Source organism: Mus caroli, chromosome 9 (genome assembly GCF_900094665.2).
Source record: "Mus caroli chromosome 9, CAROLI_EIJ_v1.1, whole genome shotgun sequence".
Classification (NCBI taxonomy): Eukaryota; Metazoa; Chordata; class Mammalia; order Rodentia; family Muridae; genus Mus; species Mus caroli.
The window spans coordinates 119,932,186-119,942,232 of record NC_034578.1 but is presented as its reverse complement, the minus strand read 5'-3'; the positions used below and the strand labels follow the sequence as shown (position 1 = coordinate 119,942,232).

Below are 10,047 nucleotides of genomic sequence, written 5' to 3'. Positions count from 1 at the left end.
CTGATTTCATCTTTGTTGATTTTTAGATTGTTTGTTTCTCTGATTGTTTGATTTAATAGGTGGTTTCTATTTGTAGCCCTGTCTGTCATGGGACTCACTTTCTATACAAGGTCATAGATTCAACTGCCTAATAAAATTTATTGGAAGTTATCAGGGCAGAAATCTCAATGAAAGCAAAAATGGTGAGTAAAATTGTAATAATAATTGAGAATTTTATTTCTTCCCAAGGAAACAAAGCAAGTAAATGAATGAAGATTTTATGGAGAATGTATACAAGATGGGTAGATATAATACGTCTAGACATCACTAGAGGAACCAGTGAGAATGACTCGAAAACTACATACATGCACTGTAACCCCATATTTGCTAGGTATGTACCAACTTTATGTTTGACAGAATTCCTGAAAGATTTGTTCGGAAATATGATTTCTCCCTGATCTTTTGGATAGATTTTCTTTCTGATCTTATTAAAATGATGTAGATCTTGGGTGCAAAGATGCATCCAAGCATTCCTGCACTGGACGCCAAGATGGAGAAGATCTCCACAGCAACCATGACCTTGCCCTTGCTGCTATGGTAGACAGGGAGGAAGGTGACCAAGACACTGCAGAACACTAGCATGCTGAAGGTCAAGAACTTGGCTTTGTTGAATGCATCAGGCAGAATCTTTGACAAGAAAGCCAAAGTGAAGCTTGCAAAGGTCAGGCAGGCCAAGTATCCCAGGACACAGTAGAATGCAGTAACTGAGCCCTTATGCACACAATAATGATGTGTCCATGCTCAGAGTATTCATCAATATCAACAAAGGGAGGAGAAACTGCTAGCCAGATTGAACACAGAATATATTGTTTTAATGAACATATGGGAATAATGTAGTTGGGCATCCCTGATACCAGGAAGTTCCTCAACCTTCTTCCAGGTTCTGGGACTTTGAAACCCAGAAACACAGTGATTGTTTTGGCAAGAACTATGGAAACAGCCATTGTAAATACAGTTTCTCAGCTTTGAAAGGCTCATTTTCCTATGGTGAGCATTAGGCTAGTAAGGTTGGTGGCTTCTAAAATCTTCTGTAACCAACATCATCACTTGTTCTCTTAGTCAAGGGCACTGGTATTAGAAAATAAAAAAGCTAAAGCTCCCCTTCCAAAATTCTATCTTCCACCCTTTTTTGTTTCTATCTTTCTTCCTGATATCATATCTGTGCATTCTTAATTCTCATCTACAATTTCAAATCAGATTCAAGATTTTTGCAAGAGGCTTTAAAAAATTTGTCAACCTGTGGGCTATGACTCTATGTGATTTTTAAAATTAAATTATTTTATTTATTTACATTCCAAATGCTGGCTCCTTTCTCCTCCCCAGTCCCAAAATTCTTCACTCCATCCCCCCATCCCCTTTGCCTCTGAGAGGGTATTCCCACATTTACCCCCTCACCCTCACCCATATCTCCCATCTCACCATCCCCAACATTCCTTTTCCCTGGGGCATCAAAGCTTTACAGGATTTGGCACATATTCTCTCACTGAGGCCACAGAAGTCGAGTCCTCTGCTACATATGTGCTGGGGGACACAGACCAGCCCATGTATGCTCTTTTGTTGATGGAAAAGTCTTTGGTAGCTCTGAGATGTCTGGGTTAGTTAATACTAACCCAGTTAGTTCTTCCTATGGGTTTGCCATCCACTTCTTCTCCTCCAATCCTTCTCCTAACTCTTTCAAAGTTGTCTGTGACCTCAGTCCAGTGGTTGCTGATAAAGATCTTCATGTGTCTTAGTCAGCTGCTAGTAGAACCTCTCAGAAGACAGCCAATATAGGCTCCTGTTTGCAAGCACAACATGACTTCATTAATAGTGTTAAGATTTGGTGGTTGTGAATAGGATGGATCCCAAGGTGGATAGGTCCTTCATTGTTAAAATTACAGTTCTTAAGTAGGAGCACAGAATGCATTGGTGGGAATCATCACAACATAGAAATTGTATTAAATATTCACAGCACTAGAAAGATGGAGAACCACTGCTCTAAAATGAGGATAATATATTGGTGTGTGTTTGGTTTCAAGTTTGAACATGCTGCATTCTACAACCAACTAATGACACTCTGCATCTGTAGGAGAGGTTAATTCTCCTCTTCCACCTGTCCTAATCAGTAGTCTTTTGCTTGTTATGAGGCATGAACATGAAGCCCCATAAAATTTGCTCTCTTTCATCTTCATAAGTACAGCCATTCTATTATGGGGATTATTTTGTTTATGCTATAATTTTCTAGGGGAAATGTTTTACAGTAGATGACCTGGTATTCTTTTCATGACATCCTCAGCGATGTTGCATGAGGCAAAGATGTAGTAGCTGCTACACAGCTGTATTTGGATGATAGTAGCTATACCTATCTGTGTATTAAATAACTTAAAGCAGTGACTCTCAGCTTTCCTGATGTAGCAATGCTTGTACTATTTCCTGATTGGGCTGCCTTGTTTGTCCTCAGTGGGGAGGATATGTGTAGCCCTACAGAATTTTGATGTGCCAGAGTGATAGGATACCCAGAGGGCACTCTGATCTCTCATAAATTAAGGGTGAAGTGGGGGATGGACGATATGAGAGTAGAACTCCAAGACAAGGCAGTGTATTGGATGCAAAGTAAATTAATTAATGAAAAAGCCCCAAACAAACCACCTCTCCAGTCTTGAGTAGAGAATCTTTGAAAATACTTGTATTCACTTAAAGGAAGTATATGGTATTAAATACTGGGAAATAAATCTAGGAACACACAGTCAGGATTTATCCTTATTTTTGTGACATGATCTAATAATCCAACTACATATATCAAAAAAATCTAATTATATTTCTCCTAAGTTTTTCTTTTAAGGTAACTTAAAGTGTGCAGTACTGCCAGGACTACAATGGAGAAAAGAGTAGCTCAAATCCTACAGTTCAGAATATTTGTACAAGTCATTTTTTTTTATAATTGATTGATTTATTGATTGATTGATGGATTTATTAATGTTTCTTCATATAAATGGTTAGGCTCATAGATGTATGTGGAACACAGGTATTCCTGACGTGCAATTGATGAGGGTGTCTGATAACATAGAAGAAGACTGAATCTCCATCTCTCAGCATCAGGTGAATGTTTGTAGTTCTCCACTTAGCTGTGTGAATATGTGAAAATTTCCCCTTCCTATGGCATGCCAACTGGTAATGTCATTTTGTAGGTCTTACTTAGGTGACCCACCTGTTAAGTTTTCACAGGTGCAGCTCCACTATTACATAGAAGACGTTTTCTCTCAGCGGGCAGCTTAGTCCTCCAGATTTCACCATCTTCTAGTTCCTTTATATGTTCCCTGAGCTGTGGGTGCAGGGGTCATGTTGTGTATATATCACATGGGCTTGGACACCCTCAGTTAGTTGTCCTTACATGTTAACAAGTTGAGATTGTCTGCAATGCTACAAGTCTATTACACATAATCCATATTGTGAGTAAACAGGACTATGCTTATTTATGGATATAAGGATAGGCATTGAGAATTAGAAAAAAGGAAAAAAATGCCTTACAGCTGAATATTATGCAGCTATTTTCACAATTAAATTCTTTCAGGTACCTACCATATGTTGAAATGAAACAAACAACAAGCAAACAAATCTGGTGAGCACACATGATTGAATTTTAAAAACTGGAAAATTGTCTTTCATTTTCTTGGTACTAGTGATAATTCTACTTTGAAGATCTGCTAGAACTCTATGCTAAGAAGTTCTGACTCAGTGCTTTTATGTTTGATTATTTATTTGTTTTGTTTTGTGTCAGAGACCATCCCGTGAGAAAGCGAGCCCTTCACAATCTCCCTAACAGGCCAAATGGCCTCGTGCTAGGAGCTGGTTATCACTCCCTCCTCCCTATTCCCTTTCTGACACCTGAGGCTGTAAAAGCTGAATTATAGTCCCCTCTTCCCTATCTCTTCCTGACTCCCATGCCATCCAAGGAAATGAGTTACGCCTGAGCCCAGCCTGACACCCAAGGCTGTCAAGGAGAATCTATGTTCCGGAGATAAGATGCAGAGTGCCCGCTGCCTGGTGCCTGACTTCAGCCCTCATGTCAGCAGATGCCCACTTCTTTGTTCTTTGTAAAATTCCCCCCCCCCCCCCCCCGCGACCCTTCCCTATTCCCCGCGATGTATGCTTTAAAACAAGGCACCTCAGCCTAATAAACGAGACCTTGACAACTTTGCTTGGTCTCCTGCTTCTCCTTCTCTTCCAATCCCATTTCCTTCCAGGTTTGCTGTCCCCCTCGCACCCACGAATAACTGAATCCCTCGGGACAGGATAGTTTTGTTTTGTTTTAGAGTGGGATTTTAAAATAATTTCCATCTCATTGTCTGTTACACAGCTATGTAAGTTATTTTTCTTAATGTTAATATGAGGTAAGACACACACACCAAACACACACACACCCTTTTATTTCTTATATATTTCCAATTTAGTGTACTTCAGATTATTAAAGTTATAAACCATAACACGTTCAATCTCTGTGTCTATTTTAATGTTGTTCTTGGCAAATATAATTTTACTGATTTGGATCTACTCTCTGGGAGGAGATGCTTTAAACTTATTAATCATTTCAAAGAAATAATTATTTGTTTTATTTTATTTCCATTTAATTTAATTTCATACCTGAATTTGCTTAAATATTCCTATCTAATTTTATTTGTTGTTGTATATTCTTGGTTTTTGTTTTTGTTTTTCTTTCCCAAGAACTCAAAGGGAACCATAAATCATTCACATAAACTCTCTCTCTCTCTTCTCTCTCTCTCTCACACACACACACATACACAGTAGGTAATTACTCTTGTAAACAACATTTCTCACTTAATTATGTTCATTATGTCCCATACATTTTGGTATGTTCTGTTTTGACTTTACATTATATTTTAAGTTTTCTTCTTGTTTGCATCTTTTGGGTGATTATTATGCTGTAGTATATGTTGTCTAGCTTCAATGAGCTTGTACACTTTATTTTCCATGTCAAGTTTATTAATTCTTTGAGGATTTCACATAGTGTATTTAAAATCATATTCACCCTCTTTCCTGAATAGTTTCTAGATCCACTCCAACTCCATGACAGTGAATTTGAAGTTATTTTTTTAATCAATCAGTCTAACAGTTCTTACCCATGAATTAAATTAAATGTGCCTATGAATATGACTGAGATACTGATAGCCANGCAGGGATTTAGTACCTTTGGTGAGAACATACTTTCAATTGGAAGAGGAGGAAGGAAACCCATGGAGTTCATTCCACAGAAACACACATATAAAAATGGTCTAGCTCTAGATGATCAACACTGCAGAGAGATTAACATCCATCACTTGAAGGCAACAATCTCATTAAGGGTATGAAAATCATTTATAAAACACAGCTTCCTGTAATTTCCTCCATCGTCTCTCATGATGTTTGTAGAAAGGTTATAATACTAATCACATGAAACAAATATTCTAGACAGAGCAAAATATTTGGACACCATTGATATAGTAAATTAGCTGTAGATTCATGATTGATTTTCGGGGACCTAGATATGACTGATCCCAGGGAATGAAATCTAATTCCTAAACCACTACCATTAACTCTTGCCCTAAGAGTTTATTAATAATTGTTCTCTCCTTAAATCTATAATATTTTTATGACAGATCACATTAGATCCTGACATTGAATCTTCTAAATTTCCCAAATCATTCCCACCTCTCTAATCACCCAGCTTTGTGTTCTATCTCTCAAAGAAGCAAACATGAATCAAAAAAATAAACAACAGCTAACTGAACAGAAAAATTGGAGTCAAGATAAACAAATTAAAACCAATAATACAGAAGGAACATTGCTAAATTCATTCCATGAGGACAATCACCCTGATAAGAAAGAGAATTTCAGATCAAACTTCTCTTGTGAACATTGATACTCAAAAAATACTCACAAACTGAATCCAAGTACACATCTAAGCCATTATCCACCATGATCAAGTAGCCTTCATCCCCTGGATGCAGATTTGGTTCAACATTTGAGAATCCATCAATGTAATGCATCATATAAACAAAGTGAAAGAAAAAAAATCACACAATCATCTTATTAGATGATTAACAAGCCTTTGATAAAATCCAACACACATTTATGTTAAAAATATTAGAGAGATCTGAGACACAAGGTAGTCTAAATATTAAAAAAAAGCAATGTACAGCAAGCCAATAGCCAACGTCAAGTTAAATGAAGAGAAACTTTAAGTAATTCCACAAATATCAAGGACAAGTAAAGGTTGTCTATTCAATATAGTTCTTGAAATGTTTTGTATAGCAATGAGACAACTAAAGGAGATCAAGGTAACCAGTACCCTCAGAGTTCCCTGGGACTAAACCACCAACCAAAGAAAACACATGGTGGGACTCATGGCTNTAGCTGCATATGTAGCAGAGGATGGCCTTGTCGGTCATCAATGGGAGGAGAGGCTCTTGGTCCTGTGAAGGTTCTATGCCCCAGTACAGGGGAATGCCAGGGCCAGGAAGCAGGAGTGGGTGGGTGGGTGAGTAGGGAAAGGGTGGAGTGGATAGGGGGTTTTTGGAGGGGAAAGCAGGAAAGGGAATAACATTTGAAATATAAATAAAGAAAATATCAAAAAAATTAAATAAATTTAAAAAAGATTATCAGTGTTTCTAGGAAAGAAATTATTTTATCAGTAAGAATATTTTACATATTTTCAAATAGCAAAAACTCTTTGAAGTTAAACATTAAGAAAATGTCCCCTTCCGGTCGGTGCCAGCACGGGGCACCTTGGGCGTGGAGTCTGAGGTCACCCCCAAGGCCCTCAGAGGACTCTCCACGGGATCTTAGGACCTCTGGTGAGTGGAACACAACTTCTGCCAGGAGGCAGGTCCGAACGCCAGATATCTGAACACCTTCCCTGCAAGAGGAGAGCTTGCCAGCAGAGAGTACTCTGACCACTGAAACTCAGGAGAGAGCTAGTCTCCCAGGTCTGCTGATAGAGGCTAACATAATCACTGGAGGAACAAGCTCTAACCACAGACAACTATAACAACTAACTCCAGAGATTACCAGATGGTGAAAGGCAAATGTAAGAATCTTACTAACAGAAACCAAGACCACTCACCATCATTAGAACACAGCACTCCCACCCCACCCAGTCCTGGGTACCCCAACACACCCGAAAAACTAGACCCGGATTTAAAAGCATATCTCATGATGATGGTAGAGGACATCAAGATGGACTTTAATAACTCACTTAAAGAAATACAGGAGAACACTGCTAAAGAGTTACAAGTCCTTAAAGAAAAACATGAAAACACAACCAAACAGGTAGAAGTCCTTAAAGAAAAACAGGAAAGCAATTCCAAACAGGTGATGGAAATGAACAAAACCATACTAGACCTAAAAAGGGAAGTAGACACAATAAAGAAAACTAAAAAGTGAGGCAACACTGGAGATAGAAACCCTAGAAAAGAAATCTGGAACCATATATGCAAGCATCAGCAACAGAATACAAGAGATGGAAGAGAGAATCTCAGCTGCAGAAGAAACCATAGAGAACATCGGCACAACAATCAAAGAAAATGGAAAATGCAAAAAGATTCTAACTCAAGACATCCAGGAAATCCAGGACACAATGAGAAGACCAAACCTACTGATAATAGGCGCAAATGAGAATGAAGATTTTCAACTTAAAGGGCCACTTTCTCTCTACCTATTCAACATAGTACTTGAAGTCCTAGCCAGAGCAATTCGANAACAAAAGGAGATCAANGGGATACAAATTGGAAANGANGAAGTCAAAATATCACTTTTTGCAGATGATATGATAGTATATATAAGTGACCCTAAAAATTCCACCAGAGAACTCCTAANCCTGATAACCAGCTTCGGTGAAGTAGCTGGATATAAAATTAACTCAAACAAATCAATGGCCTTTCTCTACACAAAGAATAAACAGGCTGAGAAAGAAATTAGGGAAACAACACCCTTCTCAATAGTCACAAATAATATAAAATATCTTGGCGTGACTCTAACTAAGGAAGTGAAAGATCTGTATGATAAGAACTTCAAATCTCTGAAGAAAGAAATGCAAGTGTCCCTTAGTAACACAGCCATGTGCAATGGATGTACAAAATGAAAATTATTTTAATAATCAAAGAATATACATGACTAAATAAACAAATAGAAAGAAAGAAGTGTTAATAGTGAGTAAGTAAAATAAAAACTGAGCAATTGGGGTACAGCTCAGTAGAGTGCTTGCCTAGTATGCAAGATGTCCTGAGTTCAAGTCCCAAGTGTTGCATAAATGAGGGGGAGTGGTGTACATCATCTGCAATTCCAGAGGTGGTGGTGTACACCTGCAATTCCAGCACTTAATGAGAGGGAGGCTAATCAGATGTTCAAAGTCATCGTTAGCTATGCAGAGAGCTCAACATCAATTGGAGCCACATGAGAGGTTTTCTTGAAACAATTTTTAATTAAATAAAATGGGAAATGAACAAACATAAACCCAAAAATATTTTAAAAGATCAATGTTATAAATCTAGCTAAACTGAAATGAAGGGAAAATATGGAAATTGTATAAAGAAATGAAGACAGAGATTGCAAAGGAGCATGACTAGAAATTGTATAGACATCAAAGAATTAGGGGGCTGGAGAGATGGGGCAGCAGTTAAGAGCAGTGGCTGCTCTTCCAGAAAACCTGGGTTCAATTCGCAGCACTCTGAGGGCAGCTCACAACTGTCTGTAACTCCAGTTCTGGGTGACCAGATGCCCTATCATAGATATACACGTATGCAAACCACCAATGCACCTAAAACAATTAATTAACTAATTACTTAGTTAATCATTTAAAAAATGTAAGAATTACTGGGCAGTGGTGGCACTCGCCTTTAATCCCAGCACTTGGGAGGCAAAGGCTGGCGGATTTCTGAGTTCGAGACTAGCCTGGTCTAGAGAGTGAGTTCCAGGACAGCCAGGGCTATACAGAGAAACCCTGTCTCAAAAAACCAAACAAAACAGAAAAAAAACAAAACAAAACTGAAAACCAAAACAAAAAGGTAAGAATTACAAAATTAAAGGACAGAGTTAAATTTCATTTGAAGACATTATGTCACACTTCTAAAGCCATGATGCCTTTTGCCAGTATCATTTGGGGATTTCAAATTTTTTACTTTCGATTTTTTTTTTACTCACTACAACTAAATGAAAATGAAAAAAAATTCCAGTACTCAATGTCAATATTATCCATTTTAAGAATTTTGATCTTTTGTAAACATCATGTCATTTTCCTAAATGACTTTCAAGATTTTTCTCGTTTGCTTTGGAATCTATTAGCTTGGATAGGAGAGGGTTAGAATGTTATTGTTTTCCTACTCAGGGTTCCTAGTTTGATAATCATTTGACTGAAATTATTCATAATATCAGAAAGTTTTCAGATTGTGTTTGTTTCATTTGTTTAACTGTTTTCCTTTGTATTCCTTTTTTGCATTCAAACATTTTTATTTAAATAGACTCATATAGGAGACATTCTTTTTCCTCAGTGTAATTATTTTAAAATTCTTTCAACATATATGTGGTATATGTACTAACCATTCCCTTTAAAAAAATTGTTTTATTGTTCAGGAATTTTCCGTTGTATGACTACTTCAGAGTATAGACATCTGCTTTACAGTTTTAGTGAACCGCTACTAAAGCTGGTCATCCATCACTGTATACCAGTCTTCATTACAACACATGCTTTCATTTCTCTCTAAATACTTAGAAATGGAACTGCTCGATCTTGTGGGTAGAAATATGCTTGATTTTTAAGAGGCTATGAACTCTATATAGATTATAATTGACTATATAGATTACAAACTCCTCCACACCCTCATAGATATCAGGAATCCTCATAAGTTTTAGTTAGTTAAAAAAGGAGAGAGAAGCCGGGCAGTGGTGGCGCATGCCTTTAATCCCAGCACTTGGGAGGCAGAGACAGGTGGATTTCTGAGTTCGAGGCCAGCCTGGTCTACAAAGTGAGTTCCAGGA

At 37.7% G+C, this 10,047-nt stretch overlaps 1 pseudogene; it reads right to left on the bottom strand.

Moving 5' to 3' along the window:
* Positions 1-366: 366 nt before the first annotated feature.
* LOC110302460 lies at positions 367-983 on the bottom strand (annotated as a pseudogene).
* Positions 984-10,047: the final 9,064 nt, after the last annotated feature.